We start from the raw sequence: 23,594 nt of genomic DNA, 5'->3' as shown, positions 1-23,594 counted from the left end.
CAGCGAGGTGGACTGCATCACAGTCTTTGCATTCAGAAGGACACTTCTCTTCTCTTCTCTTCTCTTCTCTTCTCTTCTCTTTTTTTTCTGTTTTTTTCTGTTTTTTTGGGACTGGAGATGAAATACCGCTACACGAGCAGCGCCGAAGCACGTTTGGCCCGCACACCTCTGAGCTGTAGAGTCGCTGCATCGGGATTTTTTATTTATTTTAAATTTTTTTTTCAGATATTTTTTAAAGCCTTAATTTACCCAGGCAAGCAATTAAGAACAGCTTCTTATTGACAAGTGCAGCCTGAACAAAGAGCAAAAGGCTCTTTGACGGGTGGGGCTAAAATGAAAAATCATCAAGTCATACATTTCGCGAAAACAATAGTTAACAAATAAATAAAGTGCGTTTCAACAATCGCGCTGACAAACAGTCCAATACAATTTGCTGGATTTTTGAGGCGCATCCCAGTTCAAAAATGCACCACACAGCATTTGTCAGACGTTTGGGATGTCACAAAAAGGCACTAGTATCCTGTTGTGGTTGGTGACAAAGCATCGGAACAAGTAATCTATGTTAACTGCCATCACAGTCTCTTCATCTCCTGCCACTTCTCAATGGGAAAGATTTTTTTTTTTTTTTTTCCCAGGAAGGGAATAAACTGTCAACTGTGTTGCACGACTTACTGTAAAGGGCTAATACTGTATTATGTGTTACTAGTTTGCATTTAGAGCAATGAGTTTTATATTTTCAATACATTTAACATTTAAATTTAAAGGTGAAAGTCCAAAGTCATGCGAGGATCTATACTCATTTCATTGGTAATGTCCTGCTAGTGAAGAGTACCTAAAAAAAAACAACCAATCAATCAATCAATCAATCAATCAATCAATCAATCAATCAATCAAACAAATACATAAATAAATCCCTCTCTGTCCCATTCTGATGTCAGTTTGACGACAAATTGTCCTCACCACATTTACGCGTCTGAATGCTTTGACTTTCGATTGCCAGTCGATGCAATTGAAGTGATGTCAGAACAGAGACACTGATAAATTGGCCGGTGAGTGTATTGGACGAGTCTTACCAGAACGACAGCTAAAAATGTATTCTGCTGAGGTGCATCGTTCAAGAAGGGGACACCAACTTGACTTGATGCAACTTTGCTAAATGTTAACCAGAAAGCAGATAAATAACTTGAGGCCTGGAGAGAGAGAGAAAAAAAAAGACTGGTTTCTTTTCACTGCATGCATCAACCATGAAACGCTGTACAGATGCTCTTGGAACCACCACAGGCCAGTAGTGGCACATGGCATTTACTGGCTGATTAATGTCACATGTGGACGTAAGAAACTCCACCCCCAGAAATCTTTAAATGTCATTTTGCATGATGTTATTGGGACCAATTGAATTGATCTAAAACAACGTTTCTCAACTGTTGGGTCGTGACCCATAAGTAGGTCTCACGCAACTTTGTGAGCAGTTTTCGCTTTAAATAAAGAAAAAAAAAAGAAAAAGGGATTTTAATATACGTACACATATATATATACACATATACATATATATATGGATAGATAGACAGATATATATATATATATATATATATATATACACATACATAGAGAGAGAGAGAGAATGTTGGGCATTCATTTTGCAGGACACATAATTCAATAATTATTTATTTACTAGACAGAATAGAAAGTGCACTTGAATTTTTATTTATTTTTGTGTAATAAATTCAGTTGCGACTTTATTATTCGTGAAAAAAAAAATCGTGAGACTCCACCAGTTGAGAACCCGCTGATCTAAAACCTTGTAGCCTCAAACAGATCTGGCCTCCTGGACGTACCGCAGGCTTTTGCGCCGCTGTTTGTTGCAGTCATCGCTCCACGTGGACGCGGCGGCAGCGGCAGCGGCGTGGGTGCGGGGCGTCGCTAACAAGCTTCCCCCGGCGGCATCGCCGCCGCCGGCTCCGCCACCGGCTCCGCCGCGACCTCCACCCCCCCTGCTGCTCTTCAGAAATGCCGACGCCTCGTCCCGAACGCCGGCTGCGGCGCCGCCTTTTGTCTTGAATAGGTGTCCTGCCTTGTTATGCACGGGTGTCTCGTGACGTCGATGACAGTGTAATATATTTGTCTGTCACTCTTTTGCTTTCCCCCTGAGTAGCTTGATGAATGTACTGAGCACAATAATAACTCACCCGACCCCCCCCCCCCCAACCCCCTCTCCCTCCCTCGCCAACGCACCACCTCCAGAATAAGAAGCAGAGAGTGGGGGAGAGAGAGAGCGAGCGGGGGGGGGGGAAGTCGGGGGGGGCGATGGTCGCTCCTTGGTCTTGTATCCTGGAGGGTTTCTTCTTCTTCCGAGACGGAACAATGGCGCGAATGCTCCAAAGGGGCGTCACGCTTCCCGTCCTTTTTTCTTTCTTTTTTTTTTCCTTTTTGGCCAAGATTAAAGATATCTCAGCGCCCCCTGGTGTAAGTGATAACGCTTCTATCAATATTAATATATATATGTTTTTTCTTCCCTCAGCGCAACAAGTAATACCCTTGCATTCCCGATCAGGAAAATATCAACCTCGCTGTACGCCTGGCGAGAGGCCTGGACCCACCGGTGTTCAAGCTCGGGGGTGGGTCGGGTGCGGGGGGGTGGGGGGGGTCATCTAATATCGACATTTTTGTCACAGTCCTTCTCGTCCGTCACAGATAGAGGAGGGGGCAAGGACACGTGGAACGCATTTTATCGAGAAAAAAACAAGGTGTTGGGTCAGGTGACGTTGTCGCTGCGTCTTCTGAAACGCTAAGTCACCCAGAGGTCGCAGAGGTCACAGGGCTCGCTGTAGGGTCACCTTCATACAGGTTTCGACCAATCTTTTCTTCAAACTGTACACATTGTTGTGGTTTTTTTCTTTTGCGGGGAGGCAAAAGTATTTGTGCCAAATTTGCACCAGTAATCATAACTTGAATAGCATTTCCAGCAATACATTAGCGTTGGGGCTGAGCTGCGATTCAAATGAGGTTGGTGAGATGGTGAGCCATTGGGAAAAAAAAAGCAGCAAAGCTGAAAAAAATAGGGGGTCATTTGTTATTCTGTTTAATCTCGCTGTCTTTTGCACATTTGTACAGAGGCCCAGAGATGACAAGGGGTGAAAAAATAAATACATCAATAAATTGTGGCCGCAATATAGATTTAACGTACGCAACAAAATACTAATTTGTCTCCACAAAATCTCAATTCGTTCCCATGAAATACTAATTTGTGGTCACAAAGTAATTATAACGTGCTCACAAAGTAGTCAGAGTATTTGTTGCCACGAAAGAATCTGGGACAGTTTACTAATGTCAGCACCTGCTATAATAAAGAATCAAACGCAAGCCTAATGATATAAGTGTGTAAAACTGGTAAAACAGTATTTTGTGAGAACCAGTGAGTATGTTGTGGGGACCAGTTAGTGTGGGGACCAGTTTGTACTTTGTGTGGGGACCAGTTTGTACTTTGTGGGGACCAGTTAGTATTTTGTGGGGACCAGTTAGTGTGGGGACCAGTTAGTATTTTGTGGGGACCAGTTAGTATTTTGTGGGGACCAGCTGGTATTTTGTGGGGACCAGTTAGTGTGGGGACCAGTTAGTATTTTGTGGGGACCAGTTGGTATTTTGTGAGGACCAGTCAGTACTTTGTGGGGACCAGTTGGTATTTTGTGGGGACCAGTTAGTGTGGGGACCAGTTAGTATTTTGTGTGGGAACCAGTTAGTATTTTGTGGGGACCAGCTGGTATTGTGTGGGAACCAGTTAGTATTTTGTGGGGACCAGTTAGTGTGGGGACCAGTTAGTATTTTGTGGGGACCAGTTAGTGTGGGGACCAGTTAGTATTTTGTGAGGACCAGTCAGTACTTTGTGGGGACCAGTTGGTATTTTGTGGGGACCAGTTAGTGTGGGGACCAGTTAGTATTTTGTGTGGGAACCAGTTAGTATTTTGTGGGGACCAGCTGGTATTTTGTGGGGACCAGTTAGTATTGTGTGGGAACCAGTTAGTATTTTGTGGGGACCAGTTAGTATTTTGTGTGGGAACCAGTTAGTATTTTGTGGGGACCAGCTGGTATTTTGTGGGGACCAGTTAGTATTGTGTGGGAACCAGTTAGTATTTTGTGGGGACCAGTTAGTGTGGGGACCAGTTAGTATTTTGTGGGGACCAGTTAGTGTGGGGACCAGTTAGTATTTTGTGGGGACCAGTTGGTATTTTGTGAGGACCAGTCAGTACTTTGTGGGGACCAGTTGGTATTTTGTGGGGACCAGTTAGTGTGGGGACCAGTTAGTATTTTGTGGGGACCAGTTAGTGTGGGGACCAGTTAGTATTTTGTGGGGACCAGTTAGTGTGGGGACCAGTTAGTATTTTGTGGGGACCAGTTGGTATTTTGTGGGGACCAGTTGGTATTTTGTGGGGACCAGTTAGTGTGGGGACCAGTTAGTATTTTGTGTGGGAACCAGTTAGTATTTTGTGGGGACCAGCTGGTATTTTGTGGGGACCAGCTGGTATTTTGTGGGGACCAGTTAGTATTTTGTGGGAACCAGTTAGTATTTTGTTCGCACGTTACGTCTGTTTTGTGGCCACAATTCATTTATTTCTTCCTCCGCAATGTCATGCCTGGGGCTCTGTACATTTTACCCGAGAGATCCATCACCTGCACTTAATTCTGTCATGTCGTTCTTGTACCAACATTTTGTGTTTGTGTTTGACTGATGTGACCTGGCTCTCTCTCGAAAACAAGTTTGAAGCGACTCCCCTCCGCTCGTTCAGTCGCGGCGGAGAGAGACTGCAAACTTCTCGGGCTCGGACTGGATTTCAATTTTGACCGCGCTGTTCCTTTAAGCGGGGCGAGGCAATTACACAACTCACCGCGATGATGGCTCCGGGATAAAACTCGGCTGTAATTAAAATCAGATGTGAAGTGCCGAGGTAACCCTGTAAGAAATTAATAAATCATGTACATATTGACTGGAGAGCGAAATAAGGTTCTAACCCCGTTAATCATTACCCACCTGCCCCTCAGTTGCAGAGTGAGTGGGAGACGGAAATTAATGTTGCTACCTGAGAGCGTCTGACGAGATGACTCGCGTCAGCTAACCTGCTGTCAGAGCACCTGGGAGGAACACCTCAAATTTTCCCTCCTCCCACCCCGGGGAGCGGCGCAAATTAATAGCGGCGCTAGTGGTAAATCTGCTAATTTGACGCCCGTTCTTCCGCTAAGCGCGGTTTCACATCCCGCCACAGTCGTGAAGCTCATTACACTTTAGAGCGGCTATGTGGGGGGAAAATTGGATGGCGGGGCTGTTGATGCTGCGGAGGAGAGGCTAACAGTATGGAGGAGTAAACATATATATATATATATATATATATATATATATATCTCCCCCGTGCCCCCTCCCGCCCTCCTCCAGCTGCCTAAAACATCAGATTGTGGATAGATGAGGTCTGCGATGGTGAAGTTGAATGGCAGAGGAAGCAACTATTCTTTAAATAAGATATTCGAGGGTAAAAGTCAACAAAGTATAGTCATTGTTTCTTCTCTTCGGTTCTAGTGTTTGTTTATCACATAAAAAAATCAAAAAAAAAAAAAAAAATCAAATTGCTGCGTACCCATCGGTAGCCGTTGCTGCGTCAGGTGTCACTCCTTCACTGACCAACCCCTACTTTAACGGGGAGTGAACTGTGTGCCGCAGACCAGTTGGAGTTGTGCTCATTTAGTAGAGCGGAGTAAAAGATCGCTCGACTCATTTTTCTCAACGACCAATCGCCAAGCTGGTTTCAGCGTCTTCTGCATGCTTCCAATTGTCACTGTTGATTTCAGCGATTCAGTTTCGCGAGGCGACTTGCAAACACATTCCCGTGGTGTGGTCTGGTCTATGCAGCGGACAGGGGAAATGGCAGTCTGGCTGTATTTCTGCATGTACACGACTGTTAGTTGGTCAGCAAAGGGAAGGCACTGGTGCAAGTTGGTTCAGTACAAGGAAACAAAAAGTGGTATAAATTGAGTTGCTGAGGCTTCTTTTTCTTTCTTTCTTTCTTTCTTTCTACATTTCTTGAGGGCCGTCTTGAGTTTTGTATATTTTGTTTCGGTTAAAGTGAGAAAACGAAATATGTACGAACAACGACTACTGCTACTAGTACCACCATCATTAATAATTAAAAAATAATTTCAATAATGATGATGATGATAATGATGATTTTGTTTGCAAATTGAGTTGAGTAACAGTCCAAAATGAATGTGAAAAAATAAACATCAGAAAAATGAGTTTGCATGGACAACATTTGCGTCAGCGTGCACTTTGGAGCGGCTGCGCTAGCTTCTTAGCGTGTTTTGTGGCGTCTTTTTTTTTGCTGAGAAGGCAGCGGAAAGATGCGAATCGGCCCAGAGGCTTTCACTCCCAGCCCCCTCCTCAACCCCCGCACGCGCGTTTTGGAGGACTTCCCGCAGATAAAAGAAGGAGCGGGAGGAGACAAACAAGACGGAGAGGACGGGAGAGGTGGAGATAGCGGGGGGGGGGAAAGAGGAGCGGGGGGGGTGGAGGGAGTCGCGGCGGAGAGGGAGGCTCGCTGCTGCAGCTGCTGTTTCATTAACTGCCAGTCGACAGCACATACATCAAGCTCCCACAATGCTTAGGGAGCGCAACCATAACCTGCAGTGATCCACCCGCACCAAGAGCTGCCATTGATGGATTGTGTGACATGAGCTCAGAGCACTCGCTCTCTCTCTCACTCTCTCTTCCTCTACACACACACACACACACACACACACACACACACACACACACACATGCAGTCCCTTCCCCCTCCCCTCCTCCACCCCTAATTGTCTCGGCCTTTACATATTACATATTTAAGGAAACTAAAATGCATTTATTTGCATAATGCATTTTTTTTTTTAAAAGCCATTTCTTCTTTTTCAGTAAACACAAAACTGCATTTGACAGTCAGCGGTGATACAAACATCCCCTGACACGCATGACCAGCTCTAGCAAAGTATTTAGTATCACACCCTAGAATTCTATAGCCGTCATGTGGAATTTGCTGAATGCTAAAAAAAAAATATCAAAAAATCTTTACCCATTCAAAAAAAATTAAACTACGGTCATAAAGGTAATGATGATAAGTAAAGTATCAGTATAGTAAAAGTACTTGTGTTCAATGTGTTTTTCAAATTATCAGTCAGTTGCATCTGTGGAGTGTTGCCATTGCGTACTTCGAAATGCCCATTTTGCTAAACGCTAACATTAGCGTGCTTCCTGCCTCGCGCATGACATTATCTCGTTGGTCTTGCGGCGCTTGGCGTCGACGTCTCAGACGTTCCCTTTCCGCCCTTCTGGCGCCGGCGGAACATTATTGAAGATACGGCTTTCCACTAACCCCACCCCCTCCCCACCCCCTCCGCCGCCGGCCCGAGGTAATGTGTGGCCCATACTCGCTCGGCTGAAGTCACAGCGGCTGTGTTGTTATGTTGTGGTCATCATAAGATGTGAGAGTGTTACATACAGGACTTGCTACTGGTCCAGTGTATCCAGTGTGCGAAATAGTGGGGGAGGGGAGGGTCCATTATTGTCGCTCATGGTTGCTAACATGTCTTCGCTAAATTTCTTTAAATATTATTCACATTTTTTTTTGTCTGTGCTTGTCTGTGTTGTGGCTGTCATGGCTTGCACCCATGAAATATTGTAAGGTTATTGTAGGCCTCCTACATGTTCAGGACGTTTAGATTGGTATTGAGTAACAATCATTAGCATGTGGGGACTCTCTTGCCTGGCTATTGACGGGTATTTCGCACACTGAGCGTACCCAATAAATTGGCCAGCACCTGGTGGGGTAAGGCAGAAACCACACTGGGCCAAAGCCAGTTTGGATGAAAAATAAGAAGTGAGAATTGCGAAAAAAAAAAAAAAAAAAACTACCACAGTGGCTAACGCTGTGATATGCTAATGCTTCGAGACTTCGCTTTGCCGCCGATTTAATAATGACCGCGTCGAATACCGTCCTTGTTACCAGTCAGTGGACGCGCTCTGGGTTTGATGTGTTCAAAAAGCGTGCACGTTCTCCCGCAAAAAAAAACAACACCTCCGTCAGCCGTCTCCCGGTGTTTTATACGCTCCCTCAGGTGACTGCGGGCTAGCGTCGCCACCGCCGCCGCCGCCGCTAACGCGAGGAATTCTTCGTGTCTTGTCGCCGTGGCCGGCGTTCGCTAAGGAGTGGGCCGCGTTTCAGCGGCATCGACGTCAAAACAATTCCCCCGCGGCTCCCGTCGCGCAGCGCGGCTCGGCAAACAAGACGTAGCCGCCCCTTAAAGGGGAGACGGGCTATGCTAATGGCCGAGCCTCATGAGCACCCACGTACCCGTGAGGAGGTATTAATATTTCAGCGCGTCTCCAAAACTTCCTCACATCCGCCCCGCTGTAAACTTTTTCCCCCCTCGGCCCGCCCGCCGTGCTGTTTCGCAGAGGAGCCTTGTATATTTAATGCATAATGATCTTTTCCACATGCCGCCTATGAAGGTGCGTGTGTGTGCATGTGTGAGTGCGTGCATGTGTGTGTGTGTGTGTGTGTGTGTGTATGTGGACAGCAAACGCTCCGTCTGCATAGCAATTGGTCGGGTAGGCGACCATAATGTTTTAATGCATAAATATATCAGGCATTGAAATTACAATTTAATGGTCTGTGGAATTAGAGAAGGAAGCTCTTGTTCTCTCCGCTCTTCGCTCGTACTGTTTTTTTTTTGTTTTTTTTTCAACATTTTTTTCTTCCCCGCGCTCCCCTTCCGCTCCTCTCCGCTCTGCCGTGTCACCTGCTTTCATTCACTTCTACTTCTGTCCATTCTGTTGATGAAGTGCAAAGCTCACATTGATTTTTTAATTATGCGGTGCCGCGCTGCCGCCGTACAGCATTTTAAAGATATATTAACGGGCCCGATTTGGGCCAATAAATCTCGCCGCTTGAAAAAGAAGAGAGGGGGGATCGCAATATCAAGGAGGGCTTATCAGTTGGCAGCCACACAGAGAACTGAGGCGGGAACAATGCGCGTCAGATTTATTTATCTATTTATTTCTTTTTTGGAAAGTCAAGCCATACGTGCCGTCAGAGAGATAACCCGCGTGAGCTGCCTTCAGATACAAGGTGAAGTGACTGTTTGACTCTTTCGCAGCGAGGCTACATTTTTCACCTTCCCAAAAAACTTTTTTTTTGTTGTTTGTTTTTCCGCAATGAATACGTGCGGCCGAGTGTGTTTGATGCGGGGAGGTTTGTTTTTGAACCTCCTGTAAGTAAAGAGCCTCCAACAGACCTCTGGGCGGACTTGCAGTGAAGGCCGAGGTCGCTGTGGTTATGCTAACGAAAGAGGGCAGAACCCCTCGGTGAATGACATAATATTGATATTTTGTTGTATAGTGAATTGAAAGCCAGGGTATTAGGAGCCGTACAGTGTTACGGTTGTAGTTATAAATGGTGTGACCAGTATTATTGTCAGGAAACTATACATATGTCTGTTGTTTCAGTATACATGTATATATATATATATGTGTGTGTGTGTGTATAAATATATATATATATGTATATATATATATATATATATATGTATATACATAGAGAGAGAGATAGATATCTTATTGATCAATATACATATACATTAGCTTAGGATTTTATATGTATCTGTTGTCTGATTATGGAGTGCTATAGAGACATTGCCATGTTTTGTTTGGCATATATATATATACATATATATATATATATATATATATATATATATATATATATATATGTATATATATATATATATATATGTTATCCATATATATATATGGATGCCTTTTCTGACACACCCAGGCCTGGGGACTCTCAAGGAGCGCCCCCTTGAGGCTGCGTTTTTCTCTTGCGAGCCTCCATTCTCAAGGCCAAGACTTGTCCCAACCAGTGGAGACGCATAAATGCAGTGGGGAGATTATAACTAAACCTCACCGCTACGCAACCCGAAAGTAGTCTTTCAAAGAAATGACAAGGACACGGTTCTGCAAATCGGGCCGCGGAAGCGTTGCATCCCGCAATGAGACTTGTTTCAGAAACATGCGTTGGCAATGCTGGTTTTATTCCAGAGTGCTTCAATCACTAAAGCTAAGCTAACATTGTGTCCAACATGTGCACGTTCGAAGAGTTCGATCCTCGGTGGGAACGTATCACTGCCTAGGACCGCGTACGAAATGTCCACGAGATATTCGACGAGACAGAATCACTTACTCCGCCCAACAGAGTCATACAGATCTAAATTGGAGGAATGCAATGAGATGTGACAAAGTGCGGCGCATTTCATTACATTCGTGTTTGTTTGTTGGTTTTAATTTGGCACAAACAACTTCTAACAGCTGTTGAACTGATAGAACATATGGCCCCCGAGCCGAAGTGCAGGTCCTCGCTGTAAAACGTTAAAACCTTCAAGTGTGGCGCTGCAGCATTGCAGGCCAAAAAAAAAAAAAACTTTGGTTGCGAATTCCCTCTAAAAAAAAAGCGACATTTAAGTTGCCATGTGTACGTGCAATTCATTCCGATTCAATCGGATAGGAGAAAGGCATCGTCTCTCACAGAAGCACATCGGGCTCTATGTTGGCAACACTGGCGAGGAGTAACGATACGAAACCTTGCGGTCCAATTCCAAATGGAGAGCGTCGGGATCAGCTGATCTCAGCGCTACGTGAAAGGAGGTGTAAAACATTTCAAGCCGACATTTATCGTACAGAACGGGCGCCAAACGTCGCGCGCGCGAGAGAATCCCGTAATTCCGACGGGATATCGGCGGGCTTCCCCCGGGCCGCTATGAATAGTTTGCGTCCAAAGGTCCCCGAACTGCGCGTTAAGGCTGATGTTGAGTCCTTGAATAGTCATTTAAAGGTAACACCTACCAATCCATTGTTTTGACAGCAGCCGTGGGGGAAATCTGTTGTGCGGAACTGCGGCCAACTGATTCTACAACGACTCTGTGGGCGACCAATTTGGGATAAAATTCCGGCGGAATCCATACAGTGTCTGCCTGGCTTTAATGAGGCGTAGCCTGCACAGGCAGATGTTCAAATCTCCTGTCATGTTGCGAACTCAACTGCATTTATCGTGATTGATCAAGGCCACCGCTTGCGCTGAAAGTATTTTTTTTTTTTTAACCCCCCCCACCCCCACCCGCTCCCTTTGCCCCGGCCTAACCAATGGAATGCAGCTCATTCCTCTTTGTTACGGAACTGTGATTACATATCCCCCTCGCTTGCACCATGCATTACGAACCTCTGATCATTTACAAGTTCACTACGTTTTTGCTGCAGTCAAGAAAATCACTTTTTCCCTCGACTTGAAGCGTTAACACGCGCGCGCGCGCACGCACACACACAGTTTTCGGAGCGACTCCGCTCCCCACCTGTCATGTCCTCGCCCTTTCACTGTGCGGATTGTTTGACAAATTTCCCTTTCTTTGCGATATTCAATTTTTCTCCCGCTCATGCACGACTAATTGCTTGTTGTAAAGTGCCACTCAGGCTGCCGAGAGATGCGCGCGTGCGCCCAAAAGTGCGGCGCGGCCGTGCGAGCGTGACACTGCGTGAGTGACACTGGCGCGAGGGTCTCTTTCGCGCACGAGTCCTTAAAGCTCCGGTGATGCTACCCGTTCGTGTTCCTGGGCGAGCGAGTCATTGATCAAAGTGTCAACCTCACCCTGCGTCTTCGACATGGAAGATCTTTACGTTTTTGGAGGGGAGAGGGGGGGGGGGGGGCTTTCTTGCGGCATCTGGGGAACCAATGGGCGATGGAGCTCCTGCTGAAGCTGCTTGCGCCGATTCATGGAGACACTTGAATGTTGTTCCCGTTCTCTGAAGCGACACCGGGACGGGTTGAGGCTAGACTGTTTTTTTTCTTTATCAAAGGTCCAGAGTGTAAAATTTGGTTTAATTTATAATTTGTATGTGTACACATATATATATGTATATATATATATATATATATATATATATATATATACATATATATATATATATATACATACTGTATTTATATATATATGTACCACCAGTCAAAAGTTTAGACACATACTCATTGTAGATTGTCACTCAAGGCATCAAAACTATGAATGAACACATATGGAATATGTATTGAACAAGTGTGAAAATAACTCAAGCAAGTTTTATATTTGAGATGACATAGAATAGCATATAAAATATAAACAAAATGACATATTTAGGTATTTAACATGTTTTTTCTTTTGCCACATTAATCCATATCTTGGTCGTATATTTGTCTTCAGTATGTTTCTACAGAAAGCAGTAAAGTAAAGTAAAACCAATGTAGAAGGTGGACGAGGTATCCAGGGTTGTGCTCGCAGGCCGCTGTAGATCTTGGCAAGCTCGGGAGAGGGATGGTACGCTTATAAGCGACAGAGCGCTGCAGTCTAAAATGTAAGCGCCCGGTGTCGCTGTCGCCTCTTAAAAATCTCCAAATGTTACACGCTTCACCTTTAATGTCATGGTTACATGTTTCAGTGAAGGGATCGTGTGAATCATTGGGGAACTAAAAAAAAATTGATTGACCGTCTGACTGACGGTCAGTCTAGTGTTTACAAATCGTATTGTCTTTGGGTTTGGGTGGGGCTTAACCGGAAGGAAAAGAAGGCATATTTTTGGCTCACATTCAAAATTGACAAGACAGTACATGTGCATGTCTCTAAGTATGTGGGCTTTTATGGAGTAAATTATTAAGGCAGTTTGTGTTTGTCGAGGAGAAATGTAAAATTCATCCTTTTGGATCTCTATTTCGATAGCCATTGTTACCCTCAACAGAAGCACCTCCATCGATCTGTGTCTTCATTTTGGGAATTCACTCCCACTCTGCTAGCCAGCAACACAAGCATAAAGTATTTTATTGCAATATTTTTTTTTCATGTATCTTCCAAAAAGGGCAGGCAGAGGAATTTTGTGCGTCTAAAACCTTTTGTATGTAGGGCCGACAGTAAATCTTCAGAAGAATCTGGAAGTCTTGGGCAATAAAAAAGAAAGGAAAAAAAAAAAAAAAAAAAGTCACGTCAGCTCAATAGGCTGACTTCAATAGGATCTGTTCTTGAAATCCAAACGCTCACAAATGTGGGATTTGAGAAGAGAAGGTAGGGGGGGAAATGAGGCTATTTTATAAGCTTCCTATGAAAGAACTGGGGGGTCGAAACCCTTTGCAATGGCCCCACCTTTTAATTTCTGCCAGTTTCTTTTAGTTGTAATGAAGAAATAAAACTGCATATACCGTATGCACTGTATGATAATGATTATATAAAATGCATTATATATGAAACATTTTTTTTTCAGTCAAACTAATACACATTCATACGCTCCTTAAAAAACATATACATATCTACAACTTTGTTAATTTCCTTCCATGATTACCTTTTGCTGACCTGGCATCAGGCTCTTAGTTGCGTTCTCAATTTTGGCATCAGCCTCGTCACGCGGCAAACAACCCGAGGGTTAGTCGTGAGCTTTTGGCAACCTTACGAATCCTCGCAAGCCCCCCCCCTTAAAACCCATCACCGGCCGTGAGTCACTCTCACTCCCCAGTCATGCCCCTCTCCCGCCCCACCCCACCAGCGCCCCCCCCTTCCACTCTTATTTACGTAACTCTGGGAAAATGTCTTCATCGAGTAAAATGCCTCACTGTGACAGGTCATGGAAGCGGCAGTTCACCCCCTGTATGATTTCATTAAACACTTCCAGACGTTAATTGAACAAATCAGTGGGACAAGCTGTGGCAAATTTACCCTCTAATTAATATCTGTGTTGATCTACGCTGAGAGTGAGAGAAGGTAAGGGCGGGGGGCGGGGGGAGGGGGGGGGGCAGTCGGCTTGTGTTTCCCCTGCTTGCCTGAAAGCCTGCTGAATGGTGCCAATATGTCAGCAGTTATCCTTGCGTTGAGTTGCTGATTTGATCTGAAAAGGGGGGGCATCTCAGCCAGACTGCAGTAGGGACACTGCAAAGAGAATTAATGACGTAAATGGTAAAAAAAAAAAAAAAAGTTGCAAAGACATGGCCAGATTTCCCTCAAGTGTCAGAAGTGCTACAAAAGTAAAAGGAGTTCCGTCTTATTTGCGCTCACATTTCCTGCTGCACTAATTCATTTCCTGTCCATGTACCGGTCTTTTTTTTTTTTTCTTACTCCTGAAATGAGTTTAAGTTTTTATCCAAAATACTGAGCACAACAGCACAAAGACAGTAAACTTGAGAACTTGTGGTCACACAATGGATCCAAATATGTTAAATATTAGGATGTTTGACACACCTATGAAATGAAGCAAAGCGTACAGAGTTCCACTCATGAAATGCTTCTTGTCCAGTCAAAATCTTTGTGGTACCACCTCTGCAGCGTGAACTCAGAGGATGGTTTTTTAGTATTTAGTATTGGCTAATCAGCCAATCAAACGACAGCAACCCAGTGTATTTAGTCGATGTGGTAGATGTGGTGAAGACGACTCGCTAAAGTCCAAAGTGAGCACCAGTGGAGAAGAAAGGGGACTTAAGGGGAGAGGGGGAGAGGGCGGGGGGGGGGGGGGGGGGGGGGGGGGGAAAGCAGTGGGTCTGAACGCGGTGAACATGGTTGTTTGGCGCTGCAAGTCTGAGCCTTTCACAAACTGGGATTTTCACGCTGGCTCCACCACCTCCGGGGGTTTACAGGGAACGGAGAGAAAACATCCAGCGAGCGGCAGCAGTCTGGAGGAAAATCTCTTGTTGGTGTCAGGGGTCAGAGGTCAGAATGGGCAGACTGGTCGGAGACCGCAGAGAGGCAACGGGAACTCAAATGACCACTCGAGACAACCAAGAGTCTGCAGAACAGCATCTCGGCACGCGCATCTTGTCCAACCGAGAAAGCAGGCACTCGGTAGGGCTGCGACTAATGATTCTTTTTTGTTGTGGACTAATCTATCCTTTGTTTTTTTCGGTTAGTCGATTAGTCACGATTATCTCCTTCATTGTCACCACCTGTTGTGGACTTCTGTTTAACCTAACTGGCTTAAATCTTCACACCTGTGTTATGCTGTTGTGCTCTGACAGAAAACGTTTTTAAACGGGTATATCAAAAATAATGACACACAAAGCATTCATCTGTGACATAGTTGTTATATTTTTCAACGTAAAATGTCATTGGTATATTAATTCACGATTTAAAGGTTATACGCATTGTTTATCACAGTTAAATAACTTAAACCGATTTCTTACAACTCAAACATCAAGTTAATATGCCCTAAATAACACAATTGATGAGTGATAAGTGAGAGTGTGACAATTCAGTATAAACACTCGTAATTGACAGGGGATGTAATTCACTATTTACTGCCGGAAAGTACGCATTTACCTCTGTGAACTATCACTGAGCTAAGCTAAGCTAAGCTAGCTTGTTCTAGGATTTTCTGACGTGCGAAAAACCGTATTATGTAATGTAGGGTGATGATTTTCAAAACATAACTTTGAAATCTATCCTCGACGAACTTTCTGCGGCGCATGACCGTGCGGTGACTCCAGCGTGTCGCCGTTGAAAAGCGTCTGCGTATCACCGTTGCGCTACCATGGAGTGCTAGGTGAGCTTCACAGAGTTTGCATCTGACGTGTTCGTTGCTTCATGTAAATATTGAGTGACATTGCGACCCCAAGCGCTCAGTACTGCACTGTCAGTACAAATGAGCACGTAGCGGGCCGAGACTGTGATTAAACCATTCGGCAATTTACAAGAAGAATGACGCGACGGAGCTGACGCTTCAATTTTCACATCAACGAATTTATGTCGTGGACGTAATTGATAACGTGGACAAATCGTTGCGGCCCGAGCACTCAGTGGTCGCTTTAGCCACTACTAGTTAGGGTGGACTTTATAAAGTGGCCAGTTGGGGTCACGTTGGCAAGTTAACAAAACTCTCGGCATTGCCTGCGTCGCTATGATGTTTTTTGTTTGTTTTTTTTCTTAAGAAGCTGCAGCTTCCAAACTGGAAATGTTCCTCTTTCAGATTTTACAACCATGTATTTTTTCATCTCTCATTATCGTTCAGGAGTCGGTATGGTTACTCTCCCTGCTCATTAACGCCACCAGCAGAAGGATAAATGACAATAAGTAATGAAAGCGTTGCGAGGATTTTCCCTCGGGGATGCTGTCTGTTGGAATGATTGCCAAGGCATTACCCTTTTAATGTTTTTAATTGTGTTATTATTTTTCATTAATTGCCTCGCTCCTTTACAAAGTCATAATGAGTCGCATCGCTTCGCGCAAACTCCAGGCGCTGCACGAAGCGGAGCATTCCAGACCTATGCTGATGACATCATCGAGGGACAGATCTGCTCTGTATACTGTGAATAATAGACGCGCTCGCCAGACTGACTGGGATTAGGGGCTTGATGCGCTCATGTGACCTCAGGGAGATGGCTTTATTTGACTGTGGATGGCTGTTTTCACCAACAAAAAAAAACACCAACGTAATTATGAACGTTATTTCAATTTTCCGCAGTCTTGCACATATGGCGAACTCGGATGTCATAAAAAAAAAAAGAGAAATCCTCTTCGCTAAACTCCAAACATAATCAAACATACATCAAATTCTCTAAGGATTAATGAAACTTTTTTTTTTTTTTTTTTTTTTTTAATTAAGTCAATGAGGCATGAAGTTGTGTATCGTGAGGCCACAGAAAGTTTTAACATACCAGAGGACAACAGATTAGGGGAGCCAGCCAGTGCAGTCGGTGTGTCATGCTGTTAATGTAATAAAGCTGAAACCATCTTTTTTATACTTAGAAAACAATTGCTTCCTGGCCAAAAAAAGGCATGATTAAAGTAAACACGTCTCACTCAGTTTGTCAGCGTTGCTGATAGATGCGTCACTTACTTCACTGAGTCATCAATGGCATCTAGTTTCCAAAAGCAAGTTTAGCTGTTTTTCCTTTTCAAGTTAATGTAAGTTTTAACAGTTTTAGTCTCATGAAAGTTTTAGTCTCAGTTTACACCATTGCTTCTTGTAATGGTGTATTTCTTGCTGTCCTACATATATTCACACACACACACACACACACACACACACACACACACACACGTCTGTACATATGTACGTATGTATGTATGTATGTATTTATGCATGTATGTATGTATGTATGTATGTATGTGTGTGTTTATGTACATATATGAAATATATGTCTATATACACACAAATATGTATGTATGTATGTATATGTGTGTTTATGTATACATGGAATATATATATATATATATATATATATATATATGTATATGTACACATATATGTACACACACATATATATATAAAAATTCGACCCGGACGGTCAGTCACATCACCCACAACACACGTGTGTGTTGTGGGTGATGTGACTGTGCTACTAAAACAATAAGCACTGAGACTCAAGAGTGATTCCAAATGCAGTATATCACAAATGCGCGGGGGCGTCCAAAAACTTTGCCACCACTGTATCATACTTGCGCAACACAAACATCGATATCTTATCCGGGCATCTTTTTAACTGTGTCAAAATAAATTCGTGAAATGTCGTTGAAAAAGAGAAAAGAGAAAAAAAAAAAAAAAACACAATAAAATCTTGAAGATGCCAGGTTATTTATTCATTTTAAGAGCGCATTACTTACGGCACGGCAGAGTTGTGCATCACTGTGATAAATACGACCGTCCCCTGCACTCCAGCACCTTAATCCTTTATTATCTGTGAAGCGTGTGAACCAACATTCACTCTTTCCCAAACCTAAAAATGCTGATTAAAAAAAACAGTTGTCAAGCAAATACAGGCGGATTTCGCCATTGTTGTACAATGTGATCCTATGACGAGTGTGTTATATGAAACGCGGTGCACTGTAACGGCGAAAAGAAAAAGGGGGTAAAGAAAAATAAAATAAATAGATGAGGCAGCAGTTTTTACATAATTTACAAATGTGGGTAATTTATCTCGGGTAATAAAACAAAGGGCCCCCTGTTAAAGCGCGCGGGGTGGAAGGTATTATTTTCCGAGAAGCACGGAGCATTAAGCCAATTTAATACAAGTGCTTGTTAAATCACGACACAAAATACTGACTCTAAGTTAACCTCTGAGTCGTGAAAAATAACTCCCTGTCAGCACAGATGGCCTGCCTTCTCTCTCTCTCTCTCTCTCTCTCTCTTTCTCTCTCCCTCTCCCTCTCCCTCTCTCTGTCTGTCTCCCTCCCTTTCATGATTTTTCAGCCCTCGCCCGATCTGCTTTTATGAGACTGAACGATCAATAAAGGATTGTGCAGGGAGGCAGAGCGCTTCACATGCCCATTTGGGAAGATAATTTGCGTCAGAAAATGGCAGCCGCTGCACAATAGTATATTGATGTATTAAAGAAAAGAACCGGACGGCATGAGTTAGAGGGGAGACGGGCAGAAACAGAGGAGTGGGGGGTGGCGGAGGGTTGCGGAAGGAAGGGGGGGGGGGGGGCAGTTAAATAGTGAGAATGAGCCGGGGGGGGCGGGGGGGTTGATGGTTAAATGCTACCAAATACTAGAATCAGGAGGAAAACACTGTTGTAGAGCCGAAGGGTTGACCTCTGGTTACCAGATTCAAGATTCAGGAACTTTATTTGTCACGCGCTCTTGAGGATGTGCAGTGAAATGTAAACGTGGCAACGCTTGCCAGAGATCGCGCGGCATTCACGGGATAATAAGAGCAGGAGAAATCTAGACTGACACTACATGCAAGCATTTTTTTTTTTTTTTTTTTTTTGTTTAATGCAAAAGAAGCACACCAATCACAAAGGTGCTTATTTGGAAAAGTGTATGGAGTGTCTGAACAATTGTAAATTGTGCTCACAATTGTACATTTTTGCTTATCTACTTTACTGTCAACTATAAACTACCATACTTAATAAGATACTTTATTCCCTTAATATAAATATTTTTATCATCACATTATATCCAATCATATACATATATTTTTAAATCTTCGGTTAATAAAGTGAGGACACATTTATTTCATTGCTATAACGTTTAATAGTGCCAGGGTCTGATCTCCCTCTCAGAGTGGGAGCTCGACCTCGTCTCGAGCAGCCTCGCTTTTCAACACTGATGCCACAGTGTTGGCCAGTAATCTATTACCAAGTAATCCACTTCTGTAATGCGACTACTTTTTGAGTAACGGAGTAAGGCACCGGGAATACTGTGGCAAAACTGGTAAATATGTCGTCAGATTCCGTTACTTTTTCCGAAATATTTCGCAAGCTAAAAATGTCTTCATATCCAGAAAAGGTCTGAAATTTGGAAAAACAACCAAAAACAACGATGGTCGCTGATTGATGATGCGGCTGTGCATGCAACGTCATTGATATGCGACGACGCACCAAAACAAGCATGGCGGCGGCAAAAGAAAAAAAACAGCGATTGCGTTTGATAGCTGGAAATATAAACATGATTTTCGAGTTCATCTCGTCAAAATCAAAGAATATTGCGCTGATGCCTCCGGGAATCCCACCTGTTCAACACAAAGAAAAGGGGAAGAAAAAAAAAAAAAAACAACAACTCAAACTTTTTCAGTTTTTCGAAGTGAGCTCTCATAATGAGTCCCAACCTAATTAATTGTGAAATTAATGTGAAATTTTTTGCGTTTAAAATTCATTAGTCAGATTTTTTTTCCCCTTAGAATGAAATCGATAATTGACTAGATTTTTGTAAATCGTGACGTATTTGAGAAATTTCTTTTTGTCTTCAGAGAACTTCGTCCCGCATCAGCGCCTGGCAAGAAAAATGTTCAATGTTACGGTCAATTTCCCTTTCCAAAGTTCAAAATTACTTTAAGTGAAAACCATAAGTTAAAATAAAAAAGAAAATGGACCTCAAGGCGGCTGGAGCATTATTTCCAAGTGTATTTTCTTAAATGGTCATTCATAGCAGGACTGATGGGAAAACAAAACCAACAATATGGAATATGGCAACACGCTGTGACTTCCCGTCGTTGACGGAGTTGTTCTGTTTTTTTTTTATTTATTAATCAGATCATTCTGACAGAGGAGTCGTGTGTTCTGACCACGCAACTGTTCCGCTGTCGGTAACTTGGTTCCCTGTGACTGACCTGCTGCTGCAGGGCAGGGCGGAGGAAATGCTCACATCTCATGGCCGCAGCACACCCGGACCTGTGGGGTGGGGAAAAATAGGACACCGGATTGAGAAAAAAACCAACAGAAAAAAAGATGCAGGGCATAATGTGAGAAGGACAGTCATGGCAGGGGGACGGAGTGAGACAAGGAGTGAGGCAAGCAGTCCACAGTGCGCAATATGCGGATGATTATTCCATATATTGCATTGTGACTCTGAGTTATATTTAGATTTTGACTAATGTCGTGTCTGTGAATTCTGCTGGCACCTGCCGAGCATCACAGAGCAGAAGTCAGCGTAAGATGTGTGTGTGTGTGTGTGTGTGTGTGTGTGCTGTGTGTTGTGACGGGGGTTCGTTCTTTAGTTATATCTCTTATTATAATCCGTAACAACAGAAAGCCGTCTTTTGAACCACCGTATCGCATTGTCCAATATGCTCTCCAAAGTACGGATGCGTCTTGGAATCAAGCTTGATAAATTTAAACGGTTTCAGAATTTTAAAGTTACAATCCGTGAAGGGTGTCAGGAGAACAGTGGAGGAATTACTGTGATTTGCTACGTCGTCCAAATCTAACTTACACTTTGAATCGCCGCGGAGAAAGTCACCCTGTTGTGTAAGACAATCGGAAGCGTAATGAATCCAGACATATGAAAAAGTGTCATTTTTTTAATCCAATCTAACCCATCTGCAATATATTCATGTATATATTACAGTTTCATTAAAGTTGCTTGTCAGAACTGCGAAATTGTCTTGATTAAGCAGAGGAAATTGGCTAATTTCATAGAGCTGTAGATCTCGGACGTGGCACTTCTGTGCTTTTGTAGCATTTTTTTTTTTTTTTTTTTCTTTTCAAACGTAACAATAAATTCTGTAAACAAAAACGTGCACATTTGGATATTTGGCAGCTCTGGATCGCGGCCTCACGGAGGTTGACTCGTGTTTTTTCCACTCACACCTTCCGTGCGACGGTCTCGTTCAGCCCTCTTCGCAGTCCTCAGTTGCCTTCGCTGGTCCTCCGCCAGCATCACTCACGGCCTCAACAACGTTGTGCGCCTAATAGAAAGTCTCAGTCCAGCCGGCTAATGCACAGTGCAGCTGGAGAACTTCCTCTCGTGCTGCGTTCCGGTAACACAGGCCATTAGACACGCTATAGTGGTTTCGTATCATCAGCTCCCGAGAAACAATGACATCATAGTCATTACAGAAAAACAGGAAGTACGTGTAGCCTAAAGTGGCAACACGCAATTTTTTTTTTTGACTGACAAAGAAAAACAACCACGAGCAAGGAGAATTCCGACTGATGTTTAAAGTTTACGAAGTCGCTAAATGCTAACGTTTGCTAAAATCGCACTAGATATGAAGCCCGGCATGATTTTAGCATTATCATTAATTTGGAGCACAGTTCGTGGTATTTGCTCGTGTTTTCTTAAGCTGCGGCACGTTTGCTTGCCTTAGCGGTGGTTGCCTCTTGCTAATTGTAACAGTGATAGGGCCGCTGTTCCAGTAGAAAATGCAAATGGGGCGTATTGACCCTTTAAACTTTAAGAAAACAGAAAGAAAACAAACAAGCAAACAAAATGAAAAGTTCAAAAGGCAAAGAAAGAATTTGGTGCAAACTAAAAACTACATTAAATGTACGTATACTATGTATGTACAGTCGTGGAAAACTATTAGTCATCGTACAATTTTTTTTTTTTGTTGTGTTTCAAAGTACTTGGCTGCACCAGAGGCACGCAAACAAATGGACATTATTTTGGAGTTTATTGTTAATAGGACAACATAAGAAAACTTCCTTGTAGTTTTTGTGCTCTTGTACTGTGGATGTATTTCGGGTGACGTCATTTTGCTGAAACATCCAGTGATGAAGCTGGACTGAATGTTGCACGTGCAGCGTGTGGCTAAATGTTGGTGACTGCACTACAATAAACTGCACTGACTGAAGACTGATTCTTCAACAAACAAGCAAACAATAAAAACAAAGTATGTGACTTCTAGGAAAATAGACATTCACCAAACTGAGGAGAAATGTCCAGTTTAATGGTGTCTAAATAAAAGCGTCTTATTGTGCGAATCTTCTAACAGTCAACCCAAATTTCCCTCCTAATGGGCAGTGTTGCGTTGCTAAAAGGTTGCGGCCCCGATGCGCTTGTACGCTCTATTGCGGTGAACACTGACGTACAAAATAAAAGTCAGCCATCCCTTGTTAAGAGGTGCACATGCCGACCCCGGATTCAATAATTCAGGCGATTACAGCTCGCCGTCGCTCCCAGCGAACGGGCCTGGATACGATTTTGGGATTAAACCTGGTTTTTCCAATCAGCAGAGATTCCTTCTGAGCGCAATCTGCTCTTTCATGAAAATGATACCTCGCACGGGTGAAGACAAAGGGAAAGGGCGGCTTTCAATAGAAACATGACTTCAGCAGCCAGCACTCAGACCACCTGTCACCTTATTCCTCTAACACTGCAATTCTTCAGGAGTGATCGATAGTGAAGAGATTAGAAGTGGCAGCGTGTGTGTGTGTGTGTGTGTGTGTGTGTGTGTGTGTGTGTGTGTGTGTGTAGGCTCCATGGAGCACTACAGTGAAAATTTGATTCCATTGGTCCTCTGACCCTCGCAGGAAACTCTGTTTCTTTGTAGCACTTAACCTGCACACCGTGGCCATTTTTTGCTTTCATTGCATTTTACTGTATTCTGTTTTAGCTTTATTGCTTGATTCCTAAATTATACAAAGGATGTTTTGCATTGAAGACCACTGCCAAACTATTTTGAGCCACCGATGAACGGCTTAGCTCAAATTCCCTCCCTAAATACTGTCTGAATGAGTACAAATGGAAAAGTGTTGTATGTATACTGGAAATATATAGTCATTACCATAAGTTTAAATTATGCTGAAATGATCAGTTGATTCTTTCCAAATTTTCAAATAGCGCTTTTTTTCACCCGGAATGACATTGCGTTAAATTGTAAATGAAAATGAAAGTTTTAATTAAAACTCAAATAATGACTTTAATGATTATTAAATAACAAATAACACAATGGTAAAAGCAGAGAAGTCTCCAAAAACAAAGCATTTAATTTCCCTCTCGCCAAAGTGGAGGCCTGTGTGCGGCAATGAAATAATGAGAGGTCGACTTGAATTATTTCTGTTTTTTTTTTTTTATGATTGATTGAAAAAAAATCATACTTGCCAATGAAATCTTTGTGGAAAGTTTTAAAATTTTTCCAACTTCACCAACCCCCCTGTAGTGAAGTGGAAAAATGTGCACAATTCAGCCGAGTATTCTAAGTATTATTATTTTTTGAAACATTTTGCAGGTTCAGTTTTTGCAGAAATCCTCCAAATTAAGGAAGGAAACAAAGAGATTCAATGGAATCAATGCAAATTTTGCAGCAGCTACTCCAAAGTATCGGAACATTTGAAATTTGAAACCATACACGCGATGGCTGTGGC

The sequence above is a fragment of the Nelusetta ayraudi genome, unplaced genomic scaffold, assembly GCF_046127955.1.
Source record: "Nelusetta ayraudi isolate G7.1 ecotype Tasmania unplaced genomic scaffold, CSIRO-AGI_Nayr_v1 ptg000034l, whole genome shotgun sequence".
NCBI lineage: Eukaryota > Metazoa > Chordata > Actinopteri > Tetraodontiformes > Monacanthidae > Nelusetta > Nelusetta ayraudi.
This window is presented reverse-complemented; position numbering follows the sequence as displayed.